The following is an 11,202-nucleotide window of genomic DNA, read 5'->3' on the forward strand; positions in this document are numbered from 1 at the left end:
GTTCATCATTTATCGTTAGGCTCTCCGTGCTGTTTTAGATATTTTGGGGGGATTTTTAGTACTATCTTTATCATTATCATTCACACCAAGAATGATAACTATAAAGATTACCAGCGATAGGCTAACTATATTAGTGTCCACATCAACTGAGGATCTGTTTAAGCACGCGCAGGTTTGTCGTCTGCCGCTTTAAAGCAGAATAGATTCTGATTGGCTGTCAGTGATATCGTTCATCAGCTACAAAAATAAAATAAAAAATAATAATAATTCTCAAAGTGATTCCAGTGATATCGTTTCTCTGTGCAGTTATCGTTGGTTGTGGTGTGGACTGCTATTATTTTATATTTAGACGATTTTTAGAAATATGGCGATGGCTATCTTTATCATTATCGTTATCGTCATATGGTGTGGACAATAACAGACCTTAATTAACAATAGATGAAAAGAAAGATGTAGCCTATAATATAGCCTATCTTATGGTTTAACATGTATGTTGTGGCATGTACTAGGCCTATAAACATTTGTGCTAGTCTGAATCTGAATCATGTATATTTTGTATATAACAATTAGATTAAAATATATCATTTCACAGGTCTTTATTCTTTCAGAATTGCAGTTATCCAGTTATCTCCTGAAATATGTAATATTAAATCTATTCTTCTTTTCCCAGAAAACTGAAGACAGAATGATTTTTATTATTATTTTTATTATTATTATTACTACTACTACTGAACAATACAACACATCCAAGGACAAAATGAGGAAACTCCTGCCATGTATTCTGATATTACTGGTGAGTCACAGGAAACAGAATTCTGAACTGACAAATGTACAAATATGTGCGTCCGTTGTATAAATATATTTCAAAGGTCAATGATAACATCATTCAGTTGAGCAACATCAGAACGAAAGTTGAGTTTCCTGATGTGTAAACTTTTTACTACAGATCGTGGGCGTTGTGAATGGACAGCGCAGTGTCAGTAATAGAACTGATTGTTCTAGAAATGAGTACTGGAGCGACGGGCTCTGCTGTGACAAATGTGCTCCAGGTAAATGTTCAATCAATACAGTCAAACATAATGTTTTCAGAGACATGGACTGTTCAGTCTCTTCATCTGTCATGTATTTTTCTTAAGGCTATAAGTTGATAAAGAAATGCTCTAGTGGCATGCAATCTGAATGTGAGAAATGTTCAAACGGGACGTACCAAGACAGAATGAACTATTTCCCAAACTGCTTCAGATGCCAGAAATGCAACAAGCGTAAGTGTATAGCAGCTTTCTTTTCCTTTCACGACTTAACTTAAAATGATGTCAAAATTACACATATTTTGCTGTGTTGGTTTTCTTTAGATCTTCACTTAACCTTTTCTCCTTTTCAGGTCACGCAGTGATTATTTCACCATGTACAAACCAAAATAACACAGTTTGTGGATGTCAGCATGGATACCGCATGAGGTTCTTAGACGGGTTCTCAGATTCATCAATCAGGATTTCATGGGATTGTGTGCCCTTGAAAAGACCTCAAATCCAGACATTGTGAGAATGTTATTGCTGAAGTATACAGGTCTACCTCCATTAGGTCCACGTCTGGCATGAAACAATAAAATTACCTCTGACAAAAGTGATTTTTTTGAATGTTTTTTTATGAAGTAAACATACTAATATATTTGATATTGTTTCATTAAATGTATTTATATATTTTTTCATATAGCCTATATATTGTTTATAACATTTAGACTGAATTAGATTTGCGTGATTATGCCTACATTATTTTTTATATTATTATTACTATATTATTTTAGAAAACTCATGAAAAATGTATATATCAATTGATACAACAGATATAATGTTTATTTGTGCGTCTCTCAATCATAATTGTATTGCATTGTATTGTGTGTTTTGCACTGCTTTGAAACAGAATTTGAAATCAGAATTTCAACTAACATATAAATAACAACAACTGTATTATTTCATATTTTTGTATGTTTGGGCCTCTGAATAAAACAGATCTCACCCATGCTATGGAACGCTGTATGGTTGATGTAAAACATGAAACGCATAATGCAAACTATTGAAAAAATATATTTTGTCTAAAGGTTCAATAAACTGTTTCATTTCGAAAAATGCTTTTCTGCTTTATTTCATATGTCAAGCTTTACAGGGCACATTTTTAATATATAATTTTGTGTTCATATAGCCTAAATTAGAGTCTAAATCTGAAAGTAAAACTTGTGATTCACACACATTTGAACAAGTGAAAGTGTGTTTTATCTGTTACGCTTCCTGCAGTTATGTTAGTGGTTTTGGTTTAGTTTTGAAGAAAATTGTTCTAGCTTTCTGGAAATGACTAATCGGTATGGTGTTGTTTACACTGAAACCACGTAAAATAACCCAAATAGCGTCACAGGCTATGTCATTCATTCAGCGTTTAATCTGCTTCCCAATGACGTATAGCCTAATTTATACAAACTGCAGGAACACACACACACAAAGCAGATAGATAGATAGATAGATAGATAGATAGATAGATAGATAGATAGATAGATAGATAGATAGATAGATAGATAGATAGATAGATAGATAGATAGATAGATAGATAGATAGATAGATAGATAGATAGATAGATAGATAGATAGATAGATAGATAGATAGATAGCATTTAAGTAAGGGTTAATGCCCGACGAGGTGTCCATGGTATCGGTTGCCTCCGCCGAAGTCCATTAATACCTAACAATGGACACCTCGAAGGCCATTAACCCGCTTATACCATGGTCACTTGCCAAATAACACATTTTTTATATTTTATATTTTTATATTTTAATTAGTTTTACAATCGAAATCTAAAGTTTTTACAAACGATAGCCTGGTTTCCCTGGTTACGCCTGACGGTTTATTTACTAGGTGTCCTCATAGGGTGTCCTCAATCACTTTTTAATGGACACCCTGCAGCCAATCAGAATCGAGTATTCACCCAGACCATGGTATAAAGAATTATTAATTAATTTAAAACGCAATTAAAATATGTTCGTAAGCTATAATAAGCATAAAACTGAATAATGAAACGCGTAGTCTATAAAATGGTAGCTGGAGAGCGAGCTTGTCATGTGACATCACCTGTACGTGACGTCGAAGCTATTTGGAGCGCAGGTGAAGAAACCCGGAAAAACACAAACCGCCAAAATGTTTATCATCTAAATGAGTCTTCCTTGTCAGTTTTGCAAACGAACATAATTTCCGCGATAAAAGGTAAGTAGAATGATAATCGTTATTTAGTTAGGCTAGTCGGTTTTATTTTTTTGGAAAGCAGTGGTCGATTATTAACAGCTGAACTCCGGCGCCACAGGTTTTCCACCCCATTTCTTCTCACATAGAAGATATCGGTAACACTTTAAAAATAAGCTTCATTAGTTAACTACCTTAATTAACATGAACAATACTTTTACAGCATTTATTCATCTTTAATATTAATTTAAACATTTACTACTTTGTTAAAATCAAAGGTTGTATTTGTTAACGTTAGTTAATGCACTGTGTGTGAACTAACATGAACAGCTGTATTTTAATTAACTAACATTAACAAAGATTAATAAATACTCTAACAAATGTATTGCTCAGTTTTAGTTCATGTTAGTTAATACATTATTGTAAAGTGTTACCAAGGTATCTTGTTTTATTAGCTATAGTGCTTTACTTTAAGACATATATTGATGTAAAATAGAATAAGTTCCTTCAGGTAAAGAGTGCATACTTGGATATGTTAAAACCTTAGCCAAATGAAATGTGTTCCTACTAGAATAGTGATAATTTTTAAAGATTATTCTTTAATATATATGCTGATTTTTGCATCTTTTTTCTCTCCATTTCTGATATAGGCTACATGTCAGAGGGACGGTCACCATGTCTGGTACTGACCACGTTGGACTGACCCACTGTAAGTTTCTCCTGGTGTTCGCAGTCCTCATGGATCTCTTCGGTGTTTCTATCCTCTTGATCGGCATCTTTGTCCCGCTTGAAATCGGTGGTCGTGACTTTGGTGATCTGTTGGTGTATTCTGGAGCTCTGCTGGTGCTGATGTCTATGGGGGCTTGGGTCATGTGGTACAGTGGGAACATTGATGGTTTAATACCAGAGAAGGAGCTGACAGACAAACACAATGCCGTGGAGCGGTTCGCTCGCAGCCTCAGTCGCCGCATACGGAGACCCCACCGCGACCACCGCACATCCTGACCTCTGACCCCTGGCAGAGATCACATATACACAGGGCTGGGATACCAACATTTAGGCTAAAATCTCAGTTGGAAGAGGAGGAAAAGAATCTTTGTTACAATGTGGTGTTTACAACTACTATGAAATTACAGTCATTTTATAGAACCTGTACTGTAGTGCAACTCTCAAAATGTAGAAAATAATGATGAAAAGGTTTATATTTTTGTACGCTATTTAGGACAGTGAAAACTGTTTCTACTGTTTCAACTGTATTTCTTTTTTTGCTGTAAAACTTTATATGTTAATGAAAAATTCATTGTTCTTGTGTCCATTCATTTAAAACTTGTTGATTTCATTTGAGTGTGTGTAAAAGCATTTCTAACAGCTGAATTGGGGGTAGGAAAGAGCAGATGTAATAAACCAGATAGCCCGGGGAGATAACAAACACCTAGGCACGAGAAAGAATCTTAGTCGAAGAATACAGGATGTCATATAGTAGGGTCCCAGGCCCCCTCCTGAGGAAAGCAGGAGGTCATTTAGATTGTAAATGAAGGCCTTTTGGCTTCTCAGGGACAAAGAACAGCATGACCTGCCCAGGGGGGGGGGGGGGGTAGAACCAGTCCATACTAGATGTCTTTAAGGAAATTTACAGAGACTGGGAAAGGAGGAGTCAAGAATGTCAGAAACCTGTATAAAATGTCTCAGTTTTATTATGTCAGTAGGCTTTCTGTTTCACATCTGGGTGGCTGCGGTTGCGAAAAGATTCCTCAAAGATTAAAGCCTTTTCTTCTTTATTACAATTTTGCCTTTTGAGTGTTGTCTTACACCTGTGATGCTGTTTTTCCAAGTGAGATAAAAATTGCTTTTACAGCTGGTGTCAAGAAGAGGGATCCTGTGCGGACGCTTCTTCTCCTGGTCCTGAGAACGGATTTGACGGGAAAGTGCACGACCTCGGCAGCAACAGGCGGCCGTCTCATACCTCGACGGTTTGAGATAGAAACTCAACAGATTACGAGAGAGAGAGGCAAAACCCCGCACTCAGGGCCAGTGAAAGAAAACTCCCACCAGGATTAAAAAATCCGCGACGATTGCGAGAAAAAAAAACAGAAAAGCATCTCTGGGTAAGACACGGCAAATTGTTTTATTGAAGTTGAGTGTAATTTGATAATTGTGAGTGAACGTGAACCATATTGGCTGAGTTTTGCTTTTTGGTACGGGGCGAAAGGTGATTCAGGGGAATCACAATTTTTTTGGGGGTAAGGGAAATAATTGATCTGAGGAATTCGGATCAGCTTCTACCTCACTTAGCTCGTTGGTGGACGGAAAGCCCACAGGTGATTCAGGGGAATCACAGATTCAGGGGAATCACAGTTATTGATTAATTAGTTTCACTCAAAAGTGCTAGTAACAAAAAAAAAAAAAAAAAAAAAAATTATTAATCGATTTAGGTGGACGGATGAGCCACGTCAAATCAGAATTAATCGAGCGCTGGAAAGTGCTTATAGAAAGTTTTTGAGTGAAACGTAATTACAAACCACCCGACCGATCTTGGGGTAAGGGAAAGATCGGGTCTGTCGAAGACGTTTGACAGATTCTGTAAGACACGTGTCGAATTGTGAAATCCAGAAAAGAGGAACTCAGCCAAAATGGGATCATCAAACAGTAAAACAGATAATTTTTATACACCAATTTTCTGTCAAAGGAGAAATAATGATGGTGGTAAATGTAAATGTATTTCCCCGAGGCGGGAACCTTGAGTAAGATAAGACTCAATGTCGTAAAAGAATCAATAGAAAAGAACGAGGGAAAACAGAATGGTTGTTATGTGTGTGTTAAACGTGTGTAAAGGACGCACACACGAATGCATACGCTGATTTACTTTCTGCTACCTGCAATGAAAAAAAAAAAAAAAAAAACCAAACAAAAAAAAAAAACGGTTGGAAATCTTTATGTGTGGCTGATGAAACTTTGAGCAAAGTTATGACTGATGATTTGAGCAGTGTTGTGAATGATGAGCATATGAGATTGTACAAAGGTAGCCTACAGGGTTTTCTGAAATGCTAACTTATCCGTTACTAGTCAGAAAGGGTTGTTGAAGTTTGTTCATGAGTGTAAAACTGTGAACGGACAGTGAATTGTTGGATGGGAAAGAAGCAGATAAAAGAGAACAGAGTCGATGCAGAAGGAACTGATATGTAGGGAACGATAGAGTTCATGGAACTATTTATGAACGCCTGATTAAGTCAAATTAAGTTGAAATTTTACGAAAAGTGAGTTTTAGATGGAAATGGGGCGTTGAGTATGATTAACAGGGATTGGCATGATATAAGGATAAGGAATGTTTCATTAAGTAAAACGATTGTCTTTTGAACCTAAAGGGTCCAGCTATGCTGGGAGTACAGCAACAGCGCTTGCTTGTTCAAACCAGCTTCTGGATGTTAAATGTATACTTGTTTTGTAATCAGTGTTGTTGATGATAATATCAAATTAGAAAATGTCCAGAGATTGGATATTTTGTTGATATTAAGCCATTTAAGGAAATATATTGTTTTATAAAGGAAATTATGGGTTGGAGATAATTTCCCCAGACATGTGTGACTAAAGTTAATCAGAAACTTTGTGAAACCCATTTAGAATATTTAGATTTTCCGTGTCGCTTATGAAAATTAATGTTCTGCCAATAATAGTGATGTGAATGTGCTTTATTGTATTAATGTTATGAAAAGAGAACAGAGTATTGAAGAATAGATTGCCATATTTTTGTAACAAGAGTTGAAGGTGCAAGCGGCTAAGATAGCTGTCTGTGTAATTTAGAGACTGAGAAGATTTAGAGAATCTTGTGTTTTCTGTGAAACAGTAGAGATAAGTAGGACTGAATAATTATAATACAATTTTGTGATTTAAGTTGAATCTGCAAACTAACCATTTGATAGAAGAATAAGCTTTTAAAAACCAGTGTTGATGAAATTAATGACACGTTAAAGTTTTAATACTGTATGAAGAGTAACTGAACAGTCCTGATAAATAGTGAGATAAAAAAGAGCAAATGCTGTAAGCAGTTCTGCTCACGCTCTGAAGAGATTTGCAGATGATGTTTAGTAAAGGTTTGATTGTAATTAGAAAGATAAACAATAACTTAACTGGCTCCAAAGAAAGAAAGTGCCAAAATGACACAAATTTAAAGAAAAGTCTGTGTTAATATGGGTTAGAAAGTAGATCAATGTTAATATGATGAAGATTATAATTCGGCTATTGTAATTGAATTTGCAGCTGGGACAGTGGGGGAGAATGCAGAGAACTTATCAGTGGCTCTGTTTGCATTTCCTGAATACAACACAATGTTTCAGAAGTGCAAAATAGGGTGAAGCTGTTAGAAAGATAAAAGGCAGAATAACAGAGAGTGTTTTATTGCAGTCAGCTGGGTCATTCAGTGACTGTATGCGCACTGTATGACTGTAAAAGTAAATGAGGGAGAAATAAAGTTGATAGTTGGAACTTTTGAAAGTTGTAAGAAGATTGAAAGATTTAAGTGTAAGGAATTCCTTTTGAAAGGAAAGAACTATAAAAAGTACCGGTTGACATAAAATTACGGATAAGACTAAATGAGTTGCAAAATATTTTAAAAGTACCGGTCACTAAAAGGATGATTGTGTTTTTGAATGAAATGCTTTGATAAGGTTTTAGATGATATGGAGAGACAAATCTAATGAATGATTTATAATGATAATCAAAAAAAATGTATCACAAGCAGGGAGCAGCCTCAAAAGTGAATCATAGAAGCAGATTGATAAACTCCTAGAGAAAACATTGAAGTAAAATTGAAATGAAATTGTTATTAAGAACTAGAATAATTCGTATTATTTCTTTAAGATAAAATAAACAGAAGCAGTGTTACAGGATTAACAGTTGCTAAATGTAAAATGTGTAAAAGGCATTTGATTAAACAAAGGCTTGTTAATGTTGATTTTAAAAGATAAGTTTGTGATTTGGCCAAAACAGGTTTGCTTATCTGAATCTGGCACGTGCTGTGACTGAAACTGCCACAGTTTCAGTGCAACAGAGACTCATTCGGAGTGGATATTATGTCTAAATTACAATACATGTAATTCATGGAAAAGATGCCTTAAGATGGGCTACAGTTGAAAAAGATGGTAGATAAAGTCTGAAGTTAAAAGTTTATGAGAATGCAGTGTACCAGTCCTGAATGCCTCAAGAGTCTCTCTCTCATTCAATATCAGCTGAAAGCTGTTGTCTGAGGCTGTGTAAAGCACAGTGTTTCAGTTGAAAAGATTCATAGATGTGGAAAAGCTAAAACAAATCAGATTTGACAAATTTAGAGGACAATTTGTAAATGTTTTAAAAGTAAAACTGAATGATTTTAAAGAAGTCTTTAAAATAATAATGCAGACCTTAAATGATAGAAGTGACATTTTTGACCGCTTCTTTGTCTGATTTTAGCCTCCACCATAAAACAGGGCCGATGGCTCCGGCTACAGAAGTAACAGTACACTGAATGTCAATATTAAATGTTCCAAGTGGATATGATGGTTCTTGATTACCTCGATTAAAAAAAAAAAAAAAAAAAAAAAAAAAAAAATTTCATTACCACAAACTATGATAATTTTGCTCAAGTGAAGTAGAGCCATAACTCAGTGTGCAGGAGGCGTAGATCCCAAAGACGGGTAAGATTCTCTGATGGCCATAGATGGGAACAACCTAAGGCAGGGATTATCGCCGCCACTGGGGCACCTGCCCACCAGGTTCGGGAGGTGTTACCTACAAGAAGGGAGTGGTTGTGATGCTACTTGGGGCCAAGAGCATCAAAGAGGGGTCTGTTCCCTACAACTTCCACTCCAATATATATATATCAAAATGTTCCTTCACTTAAAAGAGCTTAATTATCATATAGAGACAATTACATCCAATCTCAGTAATATGTAAATAGAATCACAGAGCACAACCAACAACCATCTTGATTACGGGGACTTCGAATAGCTTGTCACCTTAAACATTTGACCGTTCTGTTTTAACAGAAGATCAAAGATGTGACATAAGGAACATGATGTTGGTTGCCTTATGGGCAAAGAAAAATGTTTGATATTGAACTAGTTTTTAACTCCTGAAGGTCATTAGACATGGTGGTGGCTAAAGATGAGAACAGCTTGTGATGAGTCAAGAGAAATTTCTGAAAAACGAAGGTTAGGTGAATTGAGTATTTAAACTAAAAATAACCTTAGAAAAAAGATCATAGCATAATGTATTTTAGATTATTGTAACGGTTCTAATTTGAGTCAAACATTTGTATTTTGACATTTGTGAACTATTAAGGATTGACTATGACTATGATTATTTTAGTTACAGTCCTAGGAGGCTGTTGAAAAGATTATTTGCTTATAATGAGAGAGAAAGAGACTGCTTGAGTGGAGGAAGAGGATGGTACTCTGTCTGTTCTTCTGTTATCAGTCAGCCAAAGAAAGCTGAAGCAAAGTAATAATTATGCACCAAAACAATCCAGCTGACTTTTCTAAAATCAGATGAATAATGAACAGACATGCTTTGAAACTGGTTAAGAGGCCATAAAAACATTAGATAAAAGATACAGGAAAATGTAAGGTTAAAATGTCATTTAAAATTTAAATCTTTTTAGAGAAAAGATATGAATAAGAAATATGAGCAGTTCATAGTCAGGGATGAGTGTGAGTGTTAATTCATGTTTGTACAGTATGTGTTAGTTTAGGACAACTATTCTGTCTGAATAGTGTGTATAAATTTGTCATTAACCTCTGGAAAGAGTGTTTTAGCATTATAGATGGGTTAAGGCGAATGACAAATTTGAAAAGTAAGCTGAGGATTGTGAGTCAATCTGATGAGAAGGCAACACAGAACAGGATGAGCTTTAAGTTGATTGATCATCGAGCTCTGTCTATTTATTATTTTGGTCATTTATGATGTGCAGTAGATTTGAATTACTTTCTGGACAGGTTTAGGTATTGATGTGTAAATTAGAATTGTGAAGTCGTAGATAGCCGTCAGTCATGTGTTGAGAAAAAGTTATAGATTTGACAGCAACAAACACGTAGGCTAAGTAAATATCAGATTATCCAGAGAGCCCTTAACAGTTATGTATTGTAAAAAGGGGGAGATTGCTATTCGACTGACGTTGACGAAGTGTGCACACCACGACCTGACCTGACAAGAATGCAAATGTGTACCTTGAAATGTAAGTCGCTTTGGATAAAAGCGTCTGATAAAAGTAAGAGAATTTTATTATGTTAAATTTATGCACGAGATGGGTGTCGTGCATCAAGAGGAGGATGAATATGCTCATGGCGGGAACAAGAGAACGCACAGTAAAACAAGTGGTCAGATGAGTCTTTGAACTTTTTAGTATGGATAATTTGTATTCAGGCCACAAACAAAGACATTTCGGCCTCACAGGTGGGAAAAACAGTAAATCCAGGGGGGGAGGGCTAAACCCATTGTCTTCACAGCAGGCTGAGAGGTTATCTAGCTTTGACCTCATTGGTATATGAGGACAGTAAAAGTCCAGGAGGGGTTTATTAGAAGAACTTTATTTGTCTAAACCAGCTAGATCTGGTTTACTAAGGGGCTCACATTTGCTGAAAGCCATCGCACAGGTGGGAAGATAAATGTTGGGAGGACATTGGGTTTAATTGTGTGCATTGTTTGTATTTTAAGTGTGCTAATAATAAGAATTGTTTTGACAGGAAACGCCGGAGCAGATGTGGCAGCACAGCAGAAGAAAAAAAAAAAAAAAAAAAATTGTGACAATAACCTCAACATTTGTTTTTCTTTACAGAAGATGCAGACTTTTGCGCATGGCATGAGCAAAGTGAAGAAACACTGCCTAACCCTGTGTAATGCCTAACTTAAAAATTTTCATTTTGCAGGATGTCAGGATGGATTGAACCAAACAGAACTGATTCTGTATTGTTTTGTTAACATGAACAACATGGGTTGAATGTTTTTTTTC

Source organism: Scardinius erythrophthalmus (genome assembly GCF_964197995.2).
Source record: "Scardinius erythrophthalmus genome assembly, chromosome: 16".
NCBI classification, from domain to species: Eukaryota; Metazoa; Chordata; class Actinopteri; order Cypriniformes; family Leuciscidae; genus Scardinius; species Scardinius erythrophthalmus.